Here is an 11206-nt window from a genome sequence, read left to right as displayed (position 1 = left end):
ATATTTTTAATGATAAACCAATCGCCAAGGCTTACCATCCTTGTCTTCCATCCTCAGTTCATTCACTAAATTATGATACGCTCCTTGCTGTGGTCTTCTCAAAAAAATACTCCGGACCCATTTCGACCTATTTACCTTATTCTCTCTACCAAGTATTATTAAAGACAATAATAATTTTCTTCTTCGAAGTAGTAATAATTTAAGATTTCTCCGATTGACCTCCATCATTATGCAATATCCCGCGATTTCTCTCTACACCGAAGCTATGTGTGCATGGTTCGCTAGCGAAACCGCGCGAATCGCTCGCGAAGGCTATGTGTGCATCCGCCTTAAGGCAATCTCTTACTATTTTCTCATATCGAATGTATTCTTAAACAGTTAAGCATATAAATTTGCTAATCTGCTCGAAGTTTTATCCGATGGGGTGGTAACTGATTTGTTTATCCGAATTTTCAACTGATCAGCAGATAAAAATTCGGATATTCCTACCAGATATTCGTTTTATAATTTTAATTGGACTACAGTGATTAAATCTTACGATTTTGCTTGCTACAAGTTTGTTTTTTATTTCTAGTTATAAGATATGTCGATTTTTTAATTAATTGCTGTTCTATCTTGCTATAATTTCGTATTTAATCCGCAAATGTAGGCTTTATCTCTAACAGCCTTTCCCTTTACTTCAGAGAGTTATCTCGTTGTTTTGGGCCAAAGCTGCTGGGGAAGGTAGGGATGACTCATTTTCGCTCGCGTCGTCCACCTTCGGAATTCTTAGTTCTAGGCGGTTCTATCTATTAGAGGCTTATGCTAAGTCTGATGGGATGAATATCTGATGTAACTAACATCTAATACCTCGTGTACAAAGCAGGGGCGGCGATTGGGGCCTCAGGTAGGCTTAAAAAGCTATAAATTACAGGAAATGGTAGAAAAGTCCATCAAAGAAAGATAATTTTCTGCCCTCTTTCGTGATTTTTACCAAAAGCCAGTCCGTAGGTGGTTCTTATTCCATTGTACCCACGTAATAAGCTATAGTCGACATTAATTTTTTCACGTAGGCCCTCACAAATCTAGTAAAAGAACTCATTTCAAGTCGATTTTTAAGGCCTCAATTAAATATAAAAGACTATTTTCGGTTTAAACATAAAATTTGCCAAATGAATATTTTAAGTCAATTAATAGGGGGGCCCAACAATGGAGAAAAATAGGGTTTACAACTCGGTTTACAATTAAGGAACATTATTAGCCTACACCTAAATATCTCTTGGCGTCGCCACTGGTTCGAAGAATTCTGGACGGGACCCAGCTGGGCTATATGAACCACGTATTATAAGGACGTCCCCGGGCTCTTTTGTTTGCTGGGGAGTTGTATTACCTGATTTAATGAAATAAATTCGTGACTAATATATTTTATGCCTTTTATTTAGTACATAAAAAAAGAGTAGTACATAAATTCGGCATTTCGATTGTCCATTCTCTGCCTAGATTTTAAACTTGAACCGCATTATTTTAACCGTGAAAATAACGTTTTTCTTTATGAGCGCCCTAAATTTTTAAATTATTACATTTAAGGCGAGCGAACAATAACACATTTGTTAAGTAGAACGATAATTAAAAAATCAAAATAATAATTCAGGAGCAAGATGAACAATAACATATTTAAAGGAACAAGATGTCATCGACCTGTGAGTACACACAATTCTCAAGATGTTCTAATTTTGGTGGTGAGTTAAAGTAAAATTTGTTAAAAATTTCAATTACGGTGTACACTGTCCGAATAGTTTTTTCATCTTTTAATTTGAAATTTTAAATGGCGAATATTTATTGCTAGAAAAGATGTTTTAAGCTTGCTGAAAAGAACAGAAAAACCCTAAAGTACACTTACAAGCGTAGGTTTTGACCTACTTTCGTCAACAAATTCGAAAATGTGAAATTGTTAATTTTTTCCCGGTTATTAGTTTGATTTTTTTACCATGGTTTTAATATTCACGGCGTCGATTTGAATAGGGAAAGTGTTGGAATTTTTAAACTTCGAAAAGTGGTTTGTGAGCTACGGCCTGGAGAGAATCTGATTAAACTAATTGGCGCATTGCGCAAAACTAACATGTCAGACAGTTAAATGAATAAAAGTGCGCGACCCCAAACAACCTTCCGTAACGTATAAAAATAACGTCATAAATTTAGACAAGCCAGAAATGTTTTGAAAACTATGTACGTGAAAGTTATAAGCGTGAACAAATGTTTATAAACAAGGTGATTGGTTATGAATCGATACACGTGTTAGTTTTTTCACAACAACTACAAATATTAAAGGGTGTAAATAATTAACAGTAATCGGGCATTTTTTAACGGATATTAGAACGCCCAAATATGATTATTAACACACATTAAGAAACACAGAAACGTTTAACCAGGTCTGTTTAAATCTGTAACCATTAAATACACACTGAAATCTGTATGAACCAGAATGCTTTTATTTATATTATTGAAGAATGCTTCCGTCGCGTGAAATCGTCGGGCACTTTGAACACCGGTCGTGTTTAGGGAAGCAAAACAAACATTTGACACAATAAAGACCAATTTTTAAAATATCCAGTGATTTTCCGACGTTATTACTACTACAGTTGCCATCTGTGGGTGAAGCTCAAATATTTGCAATTTGGTCATTATTGAACCAAAGCGGACTTGCTGTGGAAAAATCACAGCACCTCAAAAAACGCTAGCTAGGGAGTACTAAGTACCATCTGTCGAAACCGACGGTAGCTTTATTTCATTTTAAAGGGACTGTTTTGTTTGTGACGTTACTCTTGGTTCAGTATTAATGGTTTTTTGTGGAACTATCACTTTTACATTAAAAAAAAAAATTCTAGCGCACAGGTGGCATCTGGCCAGGAAATAATGCAGAAGCTCTGTGCTAGTTTTGTTAAAATAATTTTTATTAAAGGCCTGGAGTACTTACACGGCATTGATATATGCAATTCGAGAAAACGTAGCGTAAATCTTATGCATTTCGAGAAGTTACTGGAATTAACCAAAAAAAATTATTAACTGAAATCAAACGCTGTGGTGGTTGATTAAAAAAAAATTGCAGTATTAAATAAATTTTCATGAAGGATTATGTTTAATTTAAAACTTTTACCGCACTTGTTTCTGTGGACGAATCCAGTTTCAAATTACAGAATATTGTGACAACGCTAGGAGCCGCGTTACACCCATCACAAGAAACACAATCGAGTCACCGAAACCCGCCACCAGAGAATTGATTGTGGCGCGGCCATCTCCCTGAGGTCCGCGCTCGCACTAGAAATACCGGAGCCGCCGTCAGAGAAGGGCATTCCCAGACCAGACGCCGAACTATACAGTTTCTCTTCACCACCGCTCCAGCCCAACGAACTTTGTCAGTCGACTACGCTACGCTTCTGCAGGCCGCTGACCAAATCGACCTCCTGCCGACCGAGGGACGGATCAACCCGCTACCTGCCGCTCTTCGTACCAAACCAGCCGCTGCCGATAATCCTGAACCACCGGCGGCCGCTCTCTCCAACGAGGATCCTGCCGCTGACAAGTTACGCCTGCCAATCGAGGAGCCACCCATCACCCTACCGAACCGGCCACTCGTTCCAGTCGACGTCGATAACGTTCCAGACTTGCCACCAAATATCCCTCCCGTCACCACCGATCCCGAAGTAGAACCATTACGCCGCTACCACTTTCGGACAAGAACTTTTTGCCCGAACTATAGGACGTAGCTGTTATAAATAGTCAGATCAATAAAGCATTTTCCTACCGTCAACCAACCGTCTCGTTTCACTGGTGGAGGCGCCGGTTCGAACCCGAGCTACGATGTCCCTCACTCTACAACCGTTCAAGGATGATCCTGCCGACAACATCACCACTTGGCTTCAACGGTTTACTCGTATCGCTACGCTATCACGATGGCCTCCCGCCGATTGGTCAACGTATCTCGCGCTGAATTTAGAAGGCGTCGCATCTATATATTGGGAAAACGTCCTCGTCACTGCTCCGCCGACCGATTGGGATGCCGCCAAAACCCTGCTCTTAGCCACCTTCGGAGAGCCTGTCGATATCGGCGCCATTGAGCAACGTCCCATCACCCACCGCCAAGGCCCGTCTGAGCGTTACGAAATTTACTGCGCCGATGTTCTGCACCTCTGCTCTCAACGATGAAGAAAAAATTCGATGCCTTATACGGGGCCTCCGGTCCGATCTCGTCGAAAGTGTCATCCAGTCAGCTCCAAGCACCGTCGCCGCACTCGACGCTACGGTCAGACTACTCACTACTGCGAAAGAAGCCGCCTCCCATAGCCGAGCCGCCGCTAGATCAACCCCGGCTTCGCAAAACCGTCCCGACCTAGCCAGGATGGTGCAATTTCAACCACGACAGCCGCCCCTTCCGACGATTTATCATCATCCCACTCTCCTGCCGCCGGTCCCCCCCTCCCACTTTCCCGTCACCGCACAGCTCGCTCTTCCAGCACAGCCGCCACAGCAGCCGCAGATTCCTTCCCGTCGAGCCAACCAGATGCGAACTCCCGACAGCCGGCCCATTTGTTTAAATTTCCGACGGATAGGCCACGTCTCTCGTTATTGTAACTCGTTCCCCGTTCAACCAGTCAACTCTGCGGTTCCGGAAAACTACTAGACGCGGCCGTAAACCCGACACTTACGGTCGCCACCCCTTCGCCCAACGCCGCTTTAAATCACCGACATTGCCACGTAAATGGCTCTCCAGCCAAAGCCCTCGACGACCCCGGCGCGGTGGTTTCGCCAATTAATTTGGATTTTGTGGAATCTCACAGCTTGCTTGTTCAGCCTTGGCAAGTGCCGATCAAATCATCCAGCGGCCACGTTACTTTCTCCTCCGGCCGCGTGGAAATCACTCTCAGCCTCGATGATTCGACGACGACGTTCTCCGCACTCGTACTTGATAATTTGCCCGCTGATGTTCTGCTGGGAATCGAATGGTTCCGTATGACCCAAGTAATCCCCAACTTTGGTTCTACCGACGTCCTGACCTTTCCTACTACACCACACGAGCCGGTATTCCCCGACGCTCCCCATTGGATGAATTACCTAGAAATCAGCCGTACCCTGAAGACGCGCCCATAGTTGCCTTTGTCGATATTCAGACACCGATGACCCTTAAGCCTTGGTCTGAAACGCTCCTTCCGATCAATTTATCCCGAGCCGTCGACTATCACGACGCTCTCCGAGTCCTGAACGACGATAAAATCATTCAACCCAGGATGAAACTAGGCCTTATCAAGAACTTCGCTCATTCTGTCGCTGCTAGCTCCGCCATTAACCACATGACGATTCCCGACTTCCAACGCTTGGCAACGCGCCAAGATTAGCACCGAATTACCCTATGACGAACACAGGACCGTTGAATCTGTCTTAAAAGAGTTCCACTATTGTTTTAAAAAATCCGAAGACCCGCTCCGATGCTCTCACCTAAAACCACACACCATAGACACGTAAGGTTATCTTCCCGTTCATCTACCACCACGGCGAACATCTTTCACCGAAAGAGAACTGATCTGCGAAGAGGTTCAAAGATGATGCGTGACAACATTGTTCGCCCATCTTCCAGCCCATGGTTCGCTCGTGTCCGTCTCGTCGCGAAGAAAGATGGCTCACCCCGTTTCTGCATTGATTTTCGCCGCCTTAATGCCTTAACCAAACGTGACGTGTATCCGCTTCCGCGGATTGACGATGTCCTGGATCGCCTACACGGCGCAAATTATTTCAGCATGATGGATCTCTCAAAAGGTTACTGGCAGATCCCACTCTCCGAAACCGAGAAAGAGAAGACCGCGTTCTGCACCCCAGATGGCCTCTTCGAATTTAACGCCACGGCCACTTTCCAACGTACGATGGATGTCGTGCTCGCTGGGTTGAAGTGGAACACGTGTCTTGTCTATCTCGACGATATAGTAATCTTTTCCGATACATTCGACACACATCACTTGCCTGCGCCAAGTCCCGGGCCGTATCAGCGACGCCGGTCTTTCCCTTAATGCCGAGAAGTGCCAATTCGCTACCAGCTCAATGACGTACCTGGGTCACGTCATCTCCGAAAAAGGCGTTTCTCCCGATCCGACGAAAACCAAAGCCGTAAAAGACTTCCCAGCCCCAGCTAATCATAAGGACCTACAGTCATTTTTCAGCTTATGTTCTTACTATCGGCGTTTCGTTAAAGGTTTCTCAAAAACCGTCCGCCCATTGACCGAGCTGACCAGTCCACAAACCGCTTAACACTGGGGATCAGCGCAAGCCAAAGCATTCAAAGCCCTGAAGACGCAACTGACGCAGTCGCCGCTTCTTCGACATTTCGACCCTCACCTTCCAACGGAAATTCACCCCGATGCCTCCAACAAGGGAATCGGAGCTGTGCTATCTGAACGCAAAGATGGAATCGAACAAGTTATAGCGAACGCCAGCCGTTCGTTATCCAAACCCGAGACCAACTAGAGCACCACCGAGAAGGAGTGTCTGGCGCTCGACTGGGCATTAAAACAATTCCGCCCCTACATTTATGGCCGCCACATTGTCGTCATTACCGACCATCACGCACTTTGTTGGCTACAAACACTTAAAGATCCGCACGGAAGATTGGCCCACCGGTCGCTCCAAGTACAAGATCAAGCCATGGAGATCATCCACTGGAGCGGGAGAAAACATTCCAATGCCGATTGCCTTAGCCGCCTCATACCCGAACCAGACGATAATACCCCAACTGACGCCGGTCCAATCAACGCCCTGCTCGACCTACCCGACGTACCATCCCTGCAACGAGCTGATCAAGTGTACGAGCCCATCATTTCGAATTAAAAAGACCCGAATCTGCCGACCACTGTCGCTATCCAACGTCAGGCACCAAAGTATCTCATCACTAACGGAGTCCTTTACCGGAAGGCTCAGAAACGCCCGTTACTCGCCATTTCTGTTTCGCTCCGCGACGACGTCCTGCAAGCCGCTCCCGATCACTATTCCGCTGGGCACGTGGATTTCTACAGAACATACCGCCGACTTTCAGAACGGTATTTCTTTCCAAAATTGCAGAGGACCGTAGAACAATACATCCGTACGTGCCCGCTATACCAGAGCAGGAAAATCCCTACAACAGGTCCCCTCGGAAGACTGCAATCTCTCCCGAGCACCTGTTTGACAGAGTCGGGATGGACTTTTTGGGCCCTTTTCCGCAGTCCCGCCAAGGAAACACGTATATTCTCGTATGCACCGATTACCTTACGAAGTGGGCCGAAATTCGGGCAGTTCCGGAGGCCACAGCCGCAGAAGCGGTCGCATTTTTTGTTGAACAGGTTCTCTTTCGCCATGGGGCTCCCCGCGATCTCCTCACGGACCGCGGCGTTCAGTTCATGGCACGAATGCCAAAGGAAATTCTGGACCAAATTGGAACACATCACCTCCGCACAACTTCTTACCATCCACAAACGAACGGACTCACGGAGAGGCTCAACAAAACATTAGCCGACATGTTATCGATGTACGTTGATGAAGACCACCGCAACTGGGATGACGCACTTCCAGGCATAACGTTCGCATACAACACGGCAACACAAGAATCCACTAGAGTCAGCCTGTTTTTCCTGGTCTACGGTCGGGACCCCTTTACACCACTAGATCGCACCCTACCTGTAGCCGAAACAATCAACGACGACGCCATCACCAAGGATGAAGCCCGAGACATCGCCCGGATTAACATCGCCACAGCCCAATTAGGCCAAGCCACAAATTACGACGCCAACCGCCACGACGATGATTTCTCGCCGGGCCAACGGGTCTACGTCCGCAAACCGACACGTAAACGGGGCCGTTCCGAGAACCTGCTACATCAGTTTCACGGCCCATTCAAGATTATTTGCCGCACGGGCCCGGTCACCTTTGCTGTTCACACCAGTCCCGGTCGCAAACGCCACACGGAGACCATCCACGTCACACGCATGAAACCGGCCTACCTACGGGACGAAGAAAGACCCGGGACGGGTCTTCAGGAGAGAGGGAGCAATGTGAGGTCCGCGCTAGCACTAGAAATACCGGAGCGGCCGCCAGAGAAGGGCATTCCCAGACCAGGCGCCGAACTATACATACGCTTCTGCAGGCCGCTGACCAAATCGACCTCCTGCCGACCGAGGGACGGATCAACCCGCTACCTGCCGCTCTTCGTACCAAACCAGCCGCTGCCGATAATCCTGAACCACCGCCGGCTGCTCTCTCCAACGAGGATCCTGCCGCTGACAAGTTACGCCTGCCACTCGAGGAGCCACCCATCACCCTACCGAACCGGCCACTCGTTCCACTCGACGTCGATAACGTTCCCGACTTGCCCCCAAATATCCCTCCCGTCGCCACCGATCCCGAAGTAGAACCATTTCGCCGCTACCACTTTCGGACAAGAACTTTTCGCCCGAACTATAGGACGTAGCTGTTATAAATAGTCAGATCAAAAAAGTATTTTCATACCGTCAACCAACCGTCTCATTTCACTATTTGTTTTACAGCAAGATACACCAGAAAAACGGTGTTAGAGATTAAAATAATTGCCTACATCAGCCTACTCATTCGTTCTCAGTAAAAACATATTAATGTTCTTGCGGGGATAATTAGCGAAACTTTGAGAATAAAACGGTTGCAGGACAAGTTGAGGAAATGGGTCCTAGCCAATGACGTCCTGGTGTTCGTCGCCGTTAAACCAATTGGCATTCGACCTCGGAAAAAGAATTTATTTATACCTAGCGAGAATGTTTATGTCGAACCTTTTTTAACGTTTCTCTAATTCCACACGTCGGTCCCCTAGTATGCTCCGCCGCTCTAAATAAATTTAATACTTCCTGTATTGCATTGGCTCAGTTATCCTTACGTCACTCGACGTGAATAAAACAGACGCCACTGACGTTTGTTTCGCTCCCCCGCGCGCGATAGGACGTAAGGCGTTCACCGTTCCCGTCGATATAAATAAATTCTTAGTTATACAGATTTCAGTGTTAAATGAATGGTTACAGATTTAAACGATAATTGAAAAGGGAACAAGTCTAATACAAACGTAGAAGAGTTTTCACACTTGAAAAAATGTACACGTTTGGTTTTTAAATGCAGATATTTTATTCACATAAATTTTTACAAAACATTTTCAATAATATCACCATTGGCTGCAACACAGGTTTGTGCGCGGACAATTAAGTTCTCAAACGCTTTCTCTACCATTTCTGGTGTGACGTCTCGGCAAGCACTGATTATTCTTCTTATGAGTTCCTCCCTAGTTTCAATGGGCGTGGCGTATACCTTTGCTTTAACGAATCCCCAGAGAAAATAATCCAGCGGTGTTAGGTCAGGTGACCTTGCTGGCCAATGCACTGGACCATTTCTCCCTATCCACCTTTCAGGAAACTCGTTGTTGAGGTGCTCAGTTACTTGCCGGGAAAAATGCGGAAGGGCGCCATCTTGCTGAAACCACAACTGACGTCTTTCAGCCAAAGGAAGGTCGTCGATTGCGTCACTCAGTTCGTTCTGTAGAAAATGTAAATACCTTTGGCCGTTGAGGTTCGTCGGCAGGAAAAAGGGACCAATCAAACGGTTTCCAACAAGTCCAACCCAAACATTGACCCGTTCAAATTGAACCTGGTGATGATATTCAAAACCCCAATGTGGGTTGATGTCAGACCAAAGATGGCTGTTTTGATGATTAAAGGGCCCATCTCTAGAAAATGAGAACAAAACATGGCGCAAAAATTGTCTATCTTCTTGGACAGCATTTAGTAACCAGTTGCTAAATTCATAACGTCTTTGATGGCCTCCGTCAATTAGTCCTTGGTGGAGCGTAGCTCTGTATGGGTGATAGCGATTCTTACGAAGAATTTTCCACACACGATTTGCAGAACAACCCAAATCAGCAGCGGCGTTAGCGCAACTGTGACGAGGATATGCCACAAAGTACGCGAGTACATTGTTCTCGAAGTCTAAATCCGGTTGACCCAATCCGCGAAACCTAGGTTGCAAGTTACCAAATTGATTGAAATCGTGAATTGCTCGTCTTACTGTATTTACAGATGGTGCTCCATTTGGATGTCTTTCTGCGAAGATTTCAGTCACTCTTCTAAGGTTTTGCGCTGCTTCTCCATAGTAAATGGCAACTATCTCGGTACGCTCAGCTACTGAATAACGAGGCATTGTTCGAAATATTATCAAACACTGATAATAATCTCCCAAAGTTTTCCTTTAAATACCCAATGCATGTTTAGGATTGACCTATAGCCTCGTGTTTTTTAAATCCGGTCGTTTTTTTAACCAAAGTTTCAACTGGATTAGGTAATTCGGTTTCAATTATCGTTTCAAACAATCGTAATTTGGCTTCACCAACTTGTAAATTTTTCAAGCTCGAATTTTCACTGATAAATAAATTGTTTTTCGTCGAGTGAACAATTTTTAAGGGTTTTCGATGACGGCCTACAACTTTATAATAGAAATTTTTTATCTCGCACCTAGTGGTCGAAAAATAATTTTTCAAAATTGGTGAAAAACATTACCGAAAACGCTCAAATTTCTCAAACTGATGTCCCCCGGTATAGAGAATTGACCTTCCAAATTTGAAATCGGTACTATAAATAGTTTTTGAAAAAAAAAACACTTTTCCGAGCAAAAAAAAAGACCCTGTATAGGGGAAGTCAGGACAATGGACTAACTCCCTCTTGGTTACGGACTCCGACCTAAACAGTCATATCTTTTGTATTATCTCTTCTAGAGACAGTTTAGTTGCCATGCCTTGTAATATTTGGTAAATATATATATATATATATATATATATATATTAATTATAAAGGGTATTTTATAATGTAACTCTCGTACATGGTTTAGACATAAGCCGACAATTTCTAGGCTTCACAAATGCCGCTTAACGTGGGGCCTGAGTTGTTGATTGTACGAGAGTTTAGGTTATTTTAATATTGAAGTGTAATTTTTGGGTATGGGTTAGTAAAATTTTTAGTGTTACTGTATTTTTTAGTGTATTGGGGGTACCTTTGTTTCCCAGTGGGTTTTCCGGAGGGCTTTTAAGGTTAGGCGGCTCTAAGGATTTTATAGTCGCGGCTTAAGTCTTAAACATGAAAACCAGGTCCGGAATAGTTTTGGGAAATGAAGGGGGTACTGGTGCTAGAAACCCAGCCCACGAGGA

This window comes from Leiobunum rupestre, chromosome 10 (genome assembly GCF_980474605.1).
Source record: "Leiobunum rupestre chromosome 10, qqLeiRupe1.1.hap1, whole genome shotgun sequence".
NCBI lineage: Eukaryota > Metazoa > Arthropoda > Arachnida > Opiliones > Sclerosomatidae > Leiobunum > Leiobunum rupestre.
This window is presented reverse-complemented; position numbering follows the sequence as displayed.